Here is a 16,032-nt window from a genome sequence, read left to right on the forward strand (position 1 = left end):
CCCCCAAACAACTCTGTGCACAAGATAACATAGAAAGGCCTAAAAATAAATGTGACCACAGTATGCTGATGCCATTAAGTGACCTCTCTGCAATTTCCAAATTTAATTCAGTTTCTCACACTTAGTACAATGTTGAAGACAAATATGTGAAATTCAGTTTTACATGCCAGAGCCCAAATCTGTGAATAAATGAAATCCACTTAAATTCCAAAGCATCATGCTACAAACAGAAATATAGTTCCTCAGCTGCCATAGTGGTGCATGCATTTTACCTTAGCCCTGAAGAGGAGAGGCAGGCAGAAGGCTCTGTGAGTTCTAAACCAACCTGCTCTTCATAAAGCTAAGTTTCAGGGCTGCCAGAGCTACATAGTAAGATCTGTTTTGGTTTTGGGTTTATTTATTTATTTATTTATTTTTGAACATCAATCAATCCTTAAAACTTTATGAGGACATTTGATCTATAGGCAGAACAATCCCAGAACAAGTTAATAAAATGCTCTATTGGATTATACCAATAGACCATGGCCCCTCAAACAATTTCTAGACTGGGACCAATTTACAGACACAGAGTCCCTGAAATAATGGGGAGGCCAGGTCCCCTGACCTTGCTACAATTCTTCAAGGTTTTGCTGGTAATTTTTTTCTGATCATTTCCCAAAGGATTTATAGCCTTTCACTGATTTTGAAGGGCCTATCAGACACTGGCTTTGATTTGGCACCGATTTTAGGTGGCTACAAACAGCACTGTGGCCCTCTACTTAGGAGTGATACAGGACAATGGGACGATAGGATCTCCACCAAAAGTCTGCTTGCAGTAGGTCCAATGGATCCCTAAAACTCATCTTTTTCACTTTGCCATCTTCAGGATGTGTAATTGGGATATATGCTCTTAGAAGTCGGTAGATGAGATCCCACAGCTTCTGCTTTCAGCATCCACACTTCCTGCTCCATGGTGCCTCTGCCCCACCATCATGGACTCTAACCTTCTAGAGATGGCAAAAAGAGAAAGCATGAGAACCCCTTAGAGGTTCTTGAAGACAGGAAGCTTCAAATGCTTTTGGCCTGGAAGTTTCCATAGGTAAGCCTCATAGAATCCTGCAAATGTGACAGGAATGCCTCTAAGAGTCAGAGACAACGAGCTCCAGTACCTCAGTCTTGGTGCTTACAGGGTAGATCATACATACGTTGAAAACAGAGCAGCTCTTCATGTTGCCTATTGTTACTAACAACCTGACTTGGTTACTCTCATGGTAGGTTGGTAGGTGATGTCACTAATTGTGACATCAAAGTGTGTAATGAACGCAGTTGCAATTCACTGATGAACAAAAGTCATCAGTTTCAGCATGAGAAAGTTCTATTTTATGTTTGTCTGAGATTCCTTCAGCTAATGCTCTTGAAGTTATAAAAGTCACAGGCTGCCCAAGATTCCAAGGGAATATTGTCTACTATCTTCTCAAACAAGGTGCCGATTGAGACAGAGAAGGCAGTGGTGGTAGCACTCCTCTTCACCATGCTGTCTGTGGGCAACCAGAGACAACTTATGTACTTTGGAAACAAGGTGCTGTGAATGAAGACAGAGAAGAAGTGTACAGTTCACTCAGCAATGAAATACAGGTGGCATGTGCAGTGCGGGAGCCTGGATAAGAAAGTTGTGAACTTAACTGTGAATTAAGCACGGGGCAGAGTTGAAAAAGCTCTTCCCACAAAGCATCTTTCTAAGTGCAGTTGTACAAACCGTGATAACTCAAAGCTATCACACTTTCAGTTATCTTCAGTTGCACTTGAAAGCAAGGGTATGAAGAGAGTGCCCCGACATGTTCACGCTGTCTCTGTGGGAAAGGTAATGGCTGAGGAGGTGTATTCTTGACTCTTAAACAGGACAAAGATCATATTCATGAGTCAAAACATTAGGTGTATTCTTTTGATATGCTATATTTGCTTAAGCTAACTGTAAATATTACCTCATGTTTTGCTTCCTTTAGTGGCAAAAGTGAGAAGTTCTTTGCACTACTCCTCAATGCAAACTCCTCAAGTCTCCTAGTTACCCTGCTCAGATCTTTGACATGTCCTTCAGTCCATCAAGACTTAGCCTCACTGCTTTGGGTGGCTCAACAGTGAAGAGTCAGTTTTGCATGTATAGATGCTCAAGAAGTCCCTGAATGAACATACTGTTGAAAGAGGTGATTGGTAAGACACCAGTTAAAACTAAATACCTTCTTACTGCTTCTCATCCATAAAGATCAGCAGAAGCAATTTGCTTTCTACTGGCAAGGCTGTCAAGACACCTCACTCTTCTACCTCAAGGGCCTTTATACCCCATGTCATAAGTTAGCTTGTAGGGATCTTGGTCTTTTGTCTCTTCCACAATAAACATTGCTCACTTGGTAACACTCTAGACTTGCCAATAAAGCATTCCATTAGATGGTAGGAAATAAGTCCAACCAAAACTGAAAGACCTAAGAGATGTTCCCTTTAAGGAAAGGGTTTCTTATCCTGTGGGCCATGTCTGCTTAGGGAGGTGAATGAGCCTTCAACAGGAGTCACCTAAGACCATAGAAAAAGCATAGATATATACATTAAGATTCGTAATAGTAGCAAAATTACAGTTATAAAGTACCAGCAAAAATGAGTTTATAGTTGGGGTTACCACAACATAAGGAACTGTATTAAGAGTCTTAGCATTAGGAAGGTTGAGAACCATTGATCTAAGGTGAAGGATAGGTTCTTGCACCTATCTTCTATCATCTATATCTATATCTATATCTATATATAAGTTAATAAGTACAATTTGTAGTGGTATATTCAAATTTAGGAAGCATTACTCCCCTAACTTTAGTATGTAACCATGGTACATATATCTGATGACTTGGAAGACTCTTAGATTTAAGTGGGTCAGGGAATGTGAGGAAAACTCTTTAATAAATGCAACGTTCTTCACAGGCTTCTATGCCACTTGTACCAGGTGATACAGCAGATTCAATGGCACTTGAGGTATTGATGCTAGATAGGGATGGTGTTTAGGGTCTCTGGCAGGTACTCATAGGTGAATCATAGCAAAGGGACTTGGGATTTTGGAACAAGGTGATCTTGTTGTCTGTATGCAGCTATTTCTCTTTGAGAGTCAGCTCTTGTCTTGGTATTGGGACTGTTAAGAAACTGAACATTTGACGATAGACTGAGCTGCCCTGTCTCAAGCTGGATGTTGTTTATCTCAAGCCAGGAAAGTGAATGTACACACTAACACTCCATCATCAAATGCAAGTGCTATACGTGTGATCAGACCTGAGAAGGTCCTTCCTAAAGATACAAATAAGTAACATGAAGACATCTCCAATTGCCCATTATTTCTGCTTGTCATAAGAAGTCTTCTGGGTCCGAGCATGACCCTTTGGCCTCAAGAGCTGTGGTTCACAGATGTAGGTGCCGTTCAGACGTGGGCCGCTGCAGTACTCCAGCTCCCTTCTGGGACAACCCCGAGGGACACTGGTGAAAAAAAGTCTTCACAGAGCTCACAACTTCAGGCAGGACGCATGCTCAGACATTTCCCTTGGATGGAGAAATGCCCAGATGTGACTGATTCCCAATTTCATTGTTGTTGTTCTTGCTCTGTAACCATAATTGTTTTTTTAAAAAGCCATTCCTCTGAGTCTCTATGGTCATGTTCCAACCATTAGCACCTCCTCAGAGTGTAGATAGCCATGAACAGTATTTATTAAACAACTGCCACATATTAATCTCAGTCGAGCAGTTGCCTTCTCCCTCCTTCCTATGCACTGGACCTCAGCTGTTCTTGCTTTACCCAGGACCATTTTTCAAGGCAGCATCTTTGAATTGCTCCCCACCATTTATTAAGCTTAGATTGGATGCTGGGGATATAGCTCTGGGAGAGCATTTCCTGGTAGTATAGCAAGGGCATCGCTTCATGTTGGCCTGCAAGTGTTGTTTCTTCTAACATAATTGGAGCCATAAAGTGTAAGCAGGCAACCGCTGCTCACTCTGAAATGTTATTTATCATATAGACTTGAGAGGCGCTAGGCCATAAAAGAAGAAGGGTATGTCATGACCGTGGGCAAAACATGCTACTTTTATTTGTGTTCAGCTTCTCTCATTGAGTTCTCTGTCCTGTGCTCGACAAGTAGAACTCTCGCCATAAGCACATTGCTTTACAGCTACCAGTGCCAGTTATTTTCAAGGTTAGTGATTTTCCTGCTCTTGCCACCAGCTCTGTGCTACTACTGACGGGTTTCTCCCTGACTCAATTCATTTTCTTCCACCATAGTCTGAGTTTATATGTTTAACCATAAATCCAAGCATGTGCTTTTATCTTTATAAATCTTTCATGGCTTCCCACTCCCTTCAGGGAAAGGAACCCAGTGTTGTCACCTGGCCTATAAAACACGTTCCAGGGGCTGAAGAGATGGCTCAGCTGTTAAGAGCACTGACTGCTCTTCTGAAGGTCCTGAGTTCAAATCCCAGCAACCACATGGTGGCTCACAACCATCTGTAATGAGATCTGATGCCCTCTTCTGGTGTGTCTGAAGACAGCTACAGTTGTACTTACATATAATAAAAATAAATAAATCTTAAAAAAAAAAACTTCCAATCCAGACCTAGGTTTCTCCTTGAGCATCTTCTCTGATATTCTTATCTGGAACTGTTTCTTTCCACTGTCACAGGCTTTTTTTTTTTTTTAATTTTAAAAAATTTAAAAAAAATTTTTTACACTCCATATTTTATTCCCATCCACCTACTCTCCGACTGTTCCACATCCTATCCCTCCTCCCCACCCCACTGGCTTCACGTGGATATCTCTACCCCCTACCCCACTTGACCTCTAAATTCCCTGGGGCCTCCAGTCTCTTGAGGGTTAGATGCATCATCTCTGAATAAACACAGACCTGGAAGTCCTCTACTGTATGTGTGTTGGAGACCCCATATTAGTTGGTATATGCTGTCTGTTTGGTGGTCTAGTGTTTGAGAGATCTCGGGAGTCCAGATTGAGATTGTTGGCCCTCCTACAGGATCTCTCTTCTCCTCAGCTTCTTTCAGCCTTCCCTGATTCAACAACATGGGTCAGCTGCTTCTGTCCATTGGTTGGGTGCAAATATCTGCATCTGACTCAGCTGTTTGCTGGGTCTTTCAGAGAGCTGTTATGATAGGTCCCTTTTTGTGAGCGCTCCACAGCCTCAGTAATAGTATCAGACCTTGGGACCTCCCCTTGAACTGGATCCCACTTTGGGCCTGTCCCTGGACCTTCTTTTCCTCAAGCCCCTCTCCATTTACATCCCTGTAATTCTTTCAGACAGGAACAATTATGGGTCAGAGATATGACTGTGGGATGGCAACCCCATCCCTCACTTGATGTCTTGTCTTCATGCTGGACGTGGGCTCTATAAGTTCCCTCTCCCTACTGACAGGTATTTCATCTAAGGTCCCTCCCTTTGAGTCCTGAGAGTCTCTCACCTCCCAGGTCTCTGGTGCATTCTGGGGGGGGGGGTTCCCCCCAACCTCCTATTTCTCAAGCTTGCCTGTTTCCATTCTTTCTGCTGATCCTCAGGGCTTCAGTCCATTCCCCTCACCCAATAAAGAAAGCAATCACAAGTGGGGAGGAAGGGAGGGACCCAGGAGGGAAAGTAGACAGGGACAGGGGAAGGGGGGTTGGGAGGAAGTGAGAGAGAGGGGACCCTGATCTGGCAAATTATCTTTTTTCTTTCCAGTTTATCTCATGACTTTTAAGTTATGTCTAGATAGTTTTTTAAAGATTTATTTTTTATTTTATGTCTATGTGTGTTTAGCCTGAAAGTATATAAGTATACCATGTGTATGTATGGTGCCCTCAGAGGCCAGAAGCTGACAGATCCTCTGGAACTAATATTATAGATGGTTGTTAGTCACCACATCAGTTTCTAAGAACTGAACCTGGGTCCTCTGCAAGAATAGTGAATGTTCTTAACCACTGAATCATCTCTCCAGATGCCAATGTGGCTATATTTGATTGACATGCAAAAGGATTTATATGTTTAATGTATCATGTTGATGAGTTTGTATATCATGTTGATGAGTAAATGTATATTCATGAAATATAAGCACAATCAGTTCTATAAACATGCCTGACTCTTCCAATTCCTTTGTTGTTGTTGTTTGTTTTTTTTTTTTCAGCTAGAAAATATCTTTAAACAGAGTCTCCATTCAGTCCTTACATAAGCCATTCCTTGAAGCTGCCGGCCAAGTCCATCTGTTTAAGGACTAGCAGAGCCTTTTGTTCCACTTATAATATGAACTTCATTGTGTAATAGCTTATCTGTTCATATGTCACTTTCCTACTAAATCGAGAGCGCCACCTAGAATATCTTATGCATCTTTGCATTCTCTGTGACTTGCATAGAGTGTAGCAAATGCTCAAAAATGGCTGCTGAACAAAGGAAGATTTCCCCCTTGGTTAACAAGTATATACATAGCTATTCTCAAGTGATAGCTCAGTCGTAAGACATAGATGCCATGGTCCCAGCACAAAAACTCTTGATAACCAAAGCCTCAAGACTGCCTTACTGAAATAAACAGGCAGCTCTCTCTCCAGCAGGATTTTGACATAAATAGTCAGGTGAGCAGCGCTGCTATTCTGGGCTTGCTGCCATGTCCCACTCATCTCCAGAACAATTGGGGAATGAGCTTCTGGCTGGCACTGATGACTTAGGAATGCAAGCTCTGTGAGATGCCACCAACTGTTTCCCTTCCCATCCCCCACAGCTCTCTGAGAAGGCCTGGGCCAGGCGTGAGAGCTCCTGAGTCAGAGCGAATCAAGGCAACAGTCTTGTTCTTGTGCCCAAATGGGAATCAATAGGCAGGCAGAGTTCTCATGCCCAAATGGGGATCAATAGGCTTTGGAGCTGTAGGTTAACAGAACATTTTCCTTCCTTTGTCCATAACTATTCACCACCCGCCATCCTTTGCAGAATCATTAATAAAAAGCAAAAAAGAAACACACACACACACATACACACACAATCTAGAGTCTTTGGACAAATCTGAAAAGCTTTTGCTTCCATTCGTTACCCTTCTCCCATCCAAAAAGGCTCAATTTAAAATCTCTCTGGTCCAGGAGGATTTCTAGACTGCTCAACTAGTTTCATCAATGTCAATATTTTCCTCAGATCTTGCCAGTTTTGATCATGAGCTACTGCCAAAATTCATGTATCATTCATCTGTGAGTTTTCCCCATAGACAGACTGTTTATAAGCTCACATTCCAGTGACAGAAAGCATATGGGTTGACTCATTGTCCTGTAGCTGGTCCAGCATCAACAGTTTGCCTTCACTTGGCTAATTAAACCTTCTAGCTAGATAGCTGGTTATGCTCTTTCACACACATGGCCAGAATATTTGGGAACAAAGAACTATGGTAATCTTGACAACTAACATGTTTTATCTTATGTTTATGGCTCTTTGTTTCTTACAGTTCTGGATAACATACACATTTGGAGGGGAGGTTGCTCCGTCAGTTCAGCAGTCTCCAACACAGCTGAGTGGTCAGCATTGCAGTGTGATAACACAGGCATGCACATGACAGCAGCATGAACTCCCTGTTCACATTCGCAGATAAGAGTAAGCACTTTCAAGAGCTCTCATTCAAACAGTGGAGAAGATGAATTACAAGGGTACTTTCTTTAATTGCTAATAAAGACACCTATTATTAGATCTCTCTGTACAGTTTGGGTTTTCAACTTTACTATTACTAAAAAGAAGTTTATTTTTTGAGAAAGGGTTTTCCTATGTAGCCCCTGATGCCCTGGAACTCTCTATGTAGAACAAGCTGGTTTCAGGCTTATAAAGATCTGCCAACCTCTGTCTGGGATTAAAGTCTTGCACCACCACACTGGCTGGAAACCATTTTTTTTTTTTTATATCAAAAGTAAAATGGTAGCGAACCCAGAGTCAGAATGTCCTCATCATAGATCCAAATCAGGGAAACTGAATGTATGCGATGTGAGGATTTTTCTGTTTTCTGAAAGTCCATGTTTAATAAGGGGAGAACTGGAAACAAAGTGGTGTTTAACTTGTTACTGTGTTGCCATCTCACCCTTGGAGAAATAAAGTTGTATGTAGGAAAATATATGTATATTCACATATGCATGCAATATTAATTAATGAAAGAAGAGAGGGGGAAGGAGTATATGGAGGGCTTAAAGGGAGGAAAGGCCAGGGAGAAATGTTTAAATTATATTATAATCTCAAAAAAAGCAAAGAGGATGCTGTAGGAAAGAGAAAGAAAGGGGGGAGAGAAACAGGATTAGGAAAAATGGAAACAGTGGTAAGAAAACATTTGACCCTCAGTCTGGAAGCTTCATAGATCCTCAGGGACACATGGGTAGATATAGGAAGTCACTCTGGAGCGTGTGGCCATGGTGGCATTGTCTGCTGTGCCTGTCACCTTCCAGTACTACCTCGGCTGCTTCTGTTGCCTAAATCACTGCTCTCCGCAAATGGGTGGAGTTGGTAGGAGACTCAGAATCGCCACCAGTGGGTTTGTGTGGCCTCAGTTCCAATTTTTCTATCAGCAGCTGTGGCAAATTGGAGGTCCTTTCTCAGGAAGGATTCTGAAGTGTGTAACAAAGAACGTTGTGAGAAATAATATCTGTCTTCAAGAGAGCATTGGGCCCTCACAAGCCATAGGGACTACATGGTTGTTGGAGTATAACCAACTCCCGTTAATTACAATCCCATATGTGTTCTTCTTAAAGCCTTTCTTTATGTATCCTGTGTTTTAATTCATTGCTTGACAAAACCCAGATGGCATTTTACTACATATTTTACTCTCAGCAGGGCAGCAGCACAGACCCCATAACCATAAACATACTTCCATAGGAAACGATTAAACAGTGGAAACCATATTAAGGAAAAAAAAACTCAGCATAGAAGACCTTTGTCTATGAAAAGGAAATATGAAAAGAAGAGACTAGGCTAAGAGAAATGTTTCTGTCTATGACATACTTCAGAATCACTGCATTAATATACAGCTAATTACACAAAAAGTCTAGTGGTGTAGAAGAAACTTATGGAAGAGTGAAACTGAGTTCTTCTCACTCCCAACCTCCTGGTGGCTGTTTCTGATTCTTTGTTAACTGGTGCACAGACAAATATTCAGAACCCAACTCCGCACATGAACTCCTCAGTCCTCTCCCATCCCCAGAGGATGACTAGTCAGCAGTCTATGGAGAAGGAAGGACATTCCTTGAGTAAAAAAGTCTTGCTTAGAGAAATATCTTCTCAGAAGGAGATCTTAATGTCTTGTGATCCTTCTTGGGTCACAGGATCATGGCTCCTGGTTACCTTCTAGACCCGTATTTCTCAACCTGTGGGTCACAATCCCTCTGGGGGGGTCAAACGACCCATCCACAGGGGTCACATATCAGATAGCCTGCATGTGTACATTATGATTCATAGCAGTAGCAAAGTTAGTTTTAGACTAGCAACAAAATAATTGTATAGTTGTGGGTCACCACAATTAGGACCTTTGGAAGGTTGAGGACCACTGTTCTAGATCCCCAGAGACCCCTTAGCAGGGAGCTCTTTGCCCTCTCCACATGACCTGCTAATAAGGAGAGTGTGTGCCTCTCTCCTCTCCTCATCTCCTTGTCCTCAGTGTTATGACAAGATCTGCGTTTTGCTGAATGGAATGAAACATGCGGTGCTTTTATTATGACTTGCCCCAAGATTCAGAAAAAGCAGCAGCCTAGAAGCTAAAACCTTGGGATGCTGTTCTCATGTAACATACAAGACTCAATGCCAAACCTAGGTCTCTTTGCTGGGAGCAATGCTTCCTAAGAGATTGGAACAGAAAATAAGATGTGATAATTACTGATGTTAAAAACTCTACATAATAAAACAAACTGATTGGGAGTGGGTGGACATTCTAAATTTAGTTCCCTTTAAGATCATTCTTGCTAATACTAATCAAAGACTTCCACCTTTTTGTTTTTTCCTTTGAATGAATCCCCATGAGCAGGGGATGATTCACACTTAGATCAGTTGCATCCACATTCATATCACATCCATTTCCCACTAAGTATTCAGATATACACACACACACACACACACACACACACATACACACACATGACACATTTTTATACAACACACACAGAGACAGGCACACTGACACACACACACATGCACATAGTTATTCATACACACAGGCACACACAGACATACACATACATACACAAGCATACAAAAGCGCACACACAGATACACAGAGGCATATACACAGTCATAGTCACACACGTATAAACACACACACACACACGCACACATGCTCACACACACAAATACAGACTCACTCATATTCTGTGAATCAGAGGCTGTATAGCATGAGCCACTTGGGAGAAACTGAAAATAAAGTCTCAGACACCTCGACATGTGCTGTGCAATTTCCATTTCAAGTCAGCATCTCATTTGGCAGGGCAAAGGCCATTGCTTTCCTCCACTCTCAAATCTATTCTCACTAACCTTCAAACCTGCCTTATTCTACCTATGTAGAAAAGAAGGAGACTTGAATGATGTACAAAATTATACTTAAAGGCCACACCTTTAACTAGTCAGTTAAAAGTTAATACGGCTTATGCTAATCTAGCTGAATCCCTGGTTAAGAACTTTTAAGTTGGGAGAGGCAGTTTTATTCTTCCCATTATATTGAAACACATCTATATGAAAGGATGTGCTCCTTTACTACAAGAATGAATACAGCACACAGTCTGCAAATTGTTGGAAAATACATATGAGAAAAAATGTAACAAATTAATATTTTCAGCATTATAAAACCGTAAGAAAAAGAAATACGAACAGCAAAATTGGCAGAAACTGATATTACTTACAGAAAAGAAGTAAATAGTAAAATAAAAACAAAGTGAAGTATAATGAGACCATTATTGCTAGCTATCATATTTACAAAAAATGTTCAGGGATGCCCTGACAACAGAGATGAGATGAGGCATCTGCCTTCATCCAGATAATTTATCACACTTGATCTGGAGAAGAAGCTCAGAACTGTGTCACAGAATGCCACCTCTATGTTAATTAATTAACTGATTATGTGTACATGTTCATATATATGGATACACAGGTAGTATATGCTTATGTTCATATGTACGGATACACAGGTAAGTATATGCTTATGTTCATATGTACGGATACACAGGTAGTATATGCTTGTGCATGTGGCCACCAGAGAGTAACCTTATTGTTGTTCTTTGGGAGCAGTCCAGCTTGTTTTCTTGTGGCAGAGTGCGGCCTTTAGTACCTGGAACTGGCCAAGTAGGCAGGCAGGCTAGTGCTGTGTCTGCATCTCCCCAGCATAGAGTTACAAACATCAGCCATGAAATCGAGCTTTTTGCCTATGTGCTGGGAATTGAACTCAGGTCTTCATGCTTGCAAGACAAGCATTTTACCAGCTGAATGGAATCCTGCTTCTAATGTATTAATGTTTTTTAAAACAAATAGTTATTGATATTAATTAGTGCATAAAATTTCAGTATTAGAATATCTGAAATTTAGGGAAATCTGTTAAGTATTGGAATTAGGGACAGTACAATTATGTTGTACATATGCATGGAATATTACATGCAGGCACTTTCCCATTAATATAAGAAAACTCTTTCAATGTTCAATGAAAATAATATATAAAGCTATTTTAAGGCATAAAGATGCATGCATTGATAATTTAACAATGCTTAGGTTATTTACAAAGTCTTCACTCAGTTCATAGCTGAAATCTTCACTCACTTTTGTCTTTTATGATTCTTTCCACAGTTTTCCATCATGATTATGTACCACTTTTATCATCAGAAAAATAGCTAGTTACATTTCAAGACCATGTGTTATGTTACAACACAAAGTCTACACAAAATATCAGTGACAGAGGGGAAAATGCGGAATTATGATTTGCTCTACGGCTTCCTGACTCTAAAGGTAGTTACATTTCAAAACATGGGAACTATGAGTATAAATCTTTCTCAAAGCTGTGATAAAGTCATGTCCCCCCGTCCCCCATAGCACATGGGAGCAATCTCACAGTGGCACATCCTTAAGTCCAGTTGCCAACTTTGAAAAAAAGCACTTGACCATACATTTTCTTATAGTTTACTCTGAAAAAATATGTAAGCATTGCTAAAGTTGTCAAGAACTAACATACATGTTAATAACAGGTGCTAATAATTGCAATGGTCACACATGCTACAAATGTAGTGCAGGTCTTCATGATATTAGTTTACATTGTTGCTTATATTAATAGATTTAATATTATATATATATATATATACATATATATATATTTAAGAAATAACTAGATATCCCAGGAAGTTTTTAAAGCTAATTTTCTTTTCTTTTTCCTTTTTTTTTTGTTTTTTGTTTTTGTTTGTTTGTTTGTTTGTTTTTGAGGCAGGGTTTCTCTGTGTAACCCTGGCTGTCCTGGAACTCACTCTGTAGACCAGGCTGGCCTCAAACTCAGAAATCCACCTGCCTCCCAAGTGCTGGGATTAAAGGCATGTGCCCCACCACCCAGTTTAACTTTCAAAACTGTACACATGATGTAAAAATATAGTCCCTAAGAAAGGGTTGTATATAATTATTCAGACTCCATTAAGCTGATTACAGATTACCATATGTAGCTTTCACAGTGAGTTGACTGTAAATCTTATTTATTAAAATCTAGATGTCTTGTGCTAAACCCACTGATCTGGCAGTTTACCTAATGCTTAATGGGCAGGTTTGAGCACGAGTTCAGCACTTCTGTGAACAGGAAGTTCAATGTGAACTGAGAAGGCAAAAAAAAAAATGCCCTGTGCCTTTCTATTTGAAGGGCCGAGAGCTAAACAAGAAGTTCACTGAAGTTTTACTTCATGTTAATATTCTGTACAGACAACAATAATCACAACAAAAGTTCATGCATTTATTCTTCAGGCTAAATGAGTTCCTTCTTCAGGACATTTTCCAGCTTGGCTCAATAGCTGGGGACATAAAACACAATATTCTATTTGGAAAAAGTGGGGATATTTGAAAGCTCTATTATGTTCTTCTTCAGGATTTTAATTGATGATTAGATAATTAAAACAAACCATGGAAAGACTATGTATCTAAGGATATTCACACAGGCAGTAGATCTTTACCCCTGGAACTGGAAATACAACAATAACATAACACCCCTGTTCTTGGGAGCAGATATTCTGCTTCTGAGAACACTAAATAAACTCTGAGTTTATAATGTGATTTCAAGGAGTAGAAAGTGTTATGAAAATAGTCAGGATAAAGGGCTAGGTAACAACATACTTGCGTAATATCTGCTTTTAGAGAGTACCGAAAGGCCCTAAGAGGATGTCCGATCTAAACAAAATTCATGAGAAAGTGAGAAAACAAGTCATTTATATAGCCTGAAAGATAAAAGTTTCCAGGTGAGGATTGTGTGTGAAAATCCCAGGTGAAACCAGGTTTGACACATATAAAGAAGGATGAGAAGGCTGATGTACAGGTCTCAAGGGGACTGTAGGGAAGATAGAGCAGTGGGTTAGTTAGTTCTCTCTCTCTCTCTCTCAAAGATTTATCTATCTATCTATCTATTTATTTATTTAATGTATGTGAGTACACTGTAGCTGTACAGATGGTTGTGAGCCTTCATGTGGCTGCTGGGTATTAAATTTTTAGGAGCCCTGCTTGTTCTGATCAACCCTGCTTGCTCCAGGCAATTCTACTTGCTCAGTCCCTGCTTGCTCCAGCCCAAAGATTTATTTATTATTATAAATAAGTACACTGTAGCTGACTTCAGATGCACCAGAAGAGGGCATCAGATCTCATTACGGGTGGTTGTGAGCCACCATGTGGTTGCTGGGATTTGAACTCAGGACCTTTAGAAGAGCAGTCAGTGCTCTTACCCACTGAGCCATCTCGACAGTCTGTTATTTCTCTCTTGTTGGGATAAAATACTCTACCAAAAGCAATCCAAGGAAGACATTATCTATTTTAGCTTAGGTTCTAGAACAATACAGTCCATCAGGGCAGGGAGGGCACGGCAGCAGGAGCAGAAAGCTGACTGATCAAGTTTTTATCTATGCTGGAAAGAGTGCACTGGAGGGAGGGAGGAACAAGCTGTGAGGAAACCCAGTGAAGTGATTCTTTCAGAGAGGCTTTACCTCATAAAGGTTCCAATACCTCTCCAGAATGCCAGCTACCAGAAGAGAAAAGACAACCTAGAGGGTGGGGAAAATATTTCCAAATCCAATTTAAAACCCAAGAGGGTTTTAAATCCAGAATACCTGTCTATGTACCCACCCACCTACTGATTGATTGGTTGATCAATCATCTTACAACAACGAAAACAAAGCAACCAACCTTTCAAATGGGCAAAGGACTTTAATTTATCTGAATTGGTTAACATTTAAAAACATATTTTAAGTAAATAGAATTAAATCACATTCTTGTTCCCCTTTTGTACCCCAACTGCTCCCAGAGACCCTCTCTTCAATACCTACAATATCTTTTTTTGTCATATTCTTTAAAATTTATAAAATATTATAACAATAAAAATGAGTATTATAAAAGTTGTTTGATATAAAACAACAATCAATTTAACAGTGTTATGTAGATGCTTGTCTACAGCAATACTGAAAATACATGTTTTTCTCAATATAAATTTTAAATAACTCCAAACATATTAACTGTACATTTCAAAATAATACATCACTACTAGTATTTTCTTAAATGAACATAAATATATAAAGTCTTGTTGTTTGTTTGCTTGTTTTGTATTTAGTAGAGCTTAAAATCTTGGCTCTTACTGTGATACAAGCCCAAAATAAGAACAATTTTTAGATATTGGATTTCATTGTAATAAGGCTGTATTTCAATGACCATCACATCACCAAAGGATTTTACCTCCATCATAGTAAAGCTGAGAGTTGACAGTTCTGCTGCACCAAGGAGTGAATTATAGGCATGATTTTTGGATACAGACTTCCTGCTATGCTCAGAGCTATTTGACTTGAGTGAGTGACTTTATTCTCAGCCCACAGAAAACATGTTACATTCATTTAAGAAATGGTGTGTGTGTTAAGATGGTCTATCCATGAAGTCATTCACCAACTTTTTCAATTAACAATTCACCAGTCTTTTTTTAATGCTCAAGAAAAATTTTCAAGGGGCTAGAGAGATGGTTTATGGATTAACAGTGTAGTGCTCTTCCAGAGGACACAGAGCCAGCTCCCAGCACTCAAATCAGGGGACTCAAAATTGTCTGTAACTCCAGCTCCAGGGGCTCTGAAACTCTCCTCCTCTGGATGCCACAGAGACTTACCCTCACATATGGACACATACCCATACTCATACACACATGATTAAAAGTAAAATTAATCTTTAAGAAGAAAAAAAGAAAAATCTTCAGAACAAAGGATGTCATCTAAGATGAGGGCATTTCATACTGATAAAAAGATCAGGACTTGGGTTCCTTCTGGTCTGTCTGGGTTGGGGTCCAGAGCAGACCTTGGACTCATGCTCCGCAGCCAGTCCCACAACACCCACAGGAAGCTCCACTCCCAGGTGCTCTGACACACCTGGGATTAGAGGTGAGCAGGAACCAACATCTGTCCCAACACTGGGAGTAACTGGGACCAGTGGGACCAGGCACACAGAAACTGTGCCAGCCCAGGGACTTGGGTTCCTTCTGGTCTGTCTGGGCTGGGGTCCAGAGCAGACCTTGGGCGCAAGCTCTGCAGCCAGTCCCACTACACCCACAGGAAGCTCCACTCCCAGGTGCTCTGACACACCCAGGATCAGAGGTAAGCAGGAACCAACATCTGTCTCAACACTGGGAGTAACTGGGACAAGCAGGACCAGGCACACAGGAACTCCACCAGCCCAGTGACTTGGGCTCCTTCCGGTCTGCCTGGGCTGGGGTCCAGAGCAGACCTTGGGTGCATGCTCCTCAGCCAGTCCCACAACACACAGAGAAAACCACACTTCCAGGTGATCTAACAAGCCCAGGATCCCAGGA

General features: G+C 40.7%; 1 long non-coding RNA gene across 2 annotated transcripts in view; it reads left to right on the forward strand.

Moving 5' to 3' along the window:
• Positions 1-1,319: 1,319 nt before the first annotated feature.
• LOC116094277 overlaps positions 1,320-16,032 on the forward strand; it is a 23,363-nt gene continuing 8,650 nt past the window's right edge. Inside the window, exons 1-4 of one of the 2 annotated variants that reach the window (XR_004120020.1) lie at positions 1,320-1,840; positions 1,983-2,187; positions 7,456-7,654; positions 11,805-11,963. This is a non-coding gene — a long non-coding RNA (uncharacterized LOC116094277). Of the gene's footprint in view, positions 1,841-1,982; positions 2,188-7,455; positions 7,697-11,804; positions 11,964-16,032 lie in introns of those variants that run through there. The other variant, XR_004120019.1, reaches the window with a different exon arrangement.

The sequence above is a fragment of the Mastomys coucha genome, unplaced genomic scaffold (genome assembly GCF_008632895.1).
Source record: "Mastomys coucha isolate ucsf_1 unplaced genomic scaffold, UCSF_Mcou_1 pScaffold16, whole genome shotgun sequence".
Classification (NCBI taxonomy): Eukaryota; Metazoa; Chordata; class Mammalia; order Rodentia; family Muridae; genus Mastomys; species Mastomys coucha.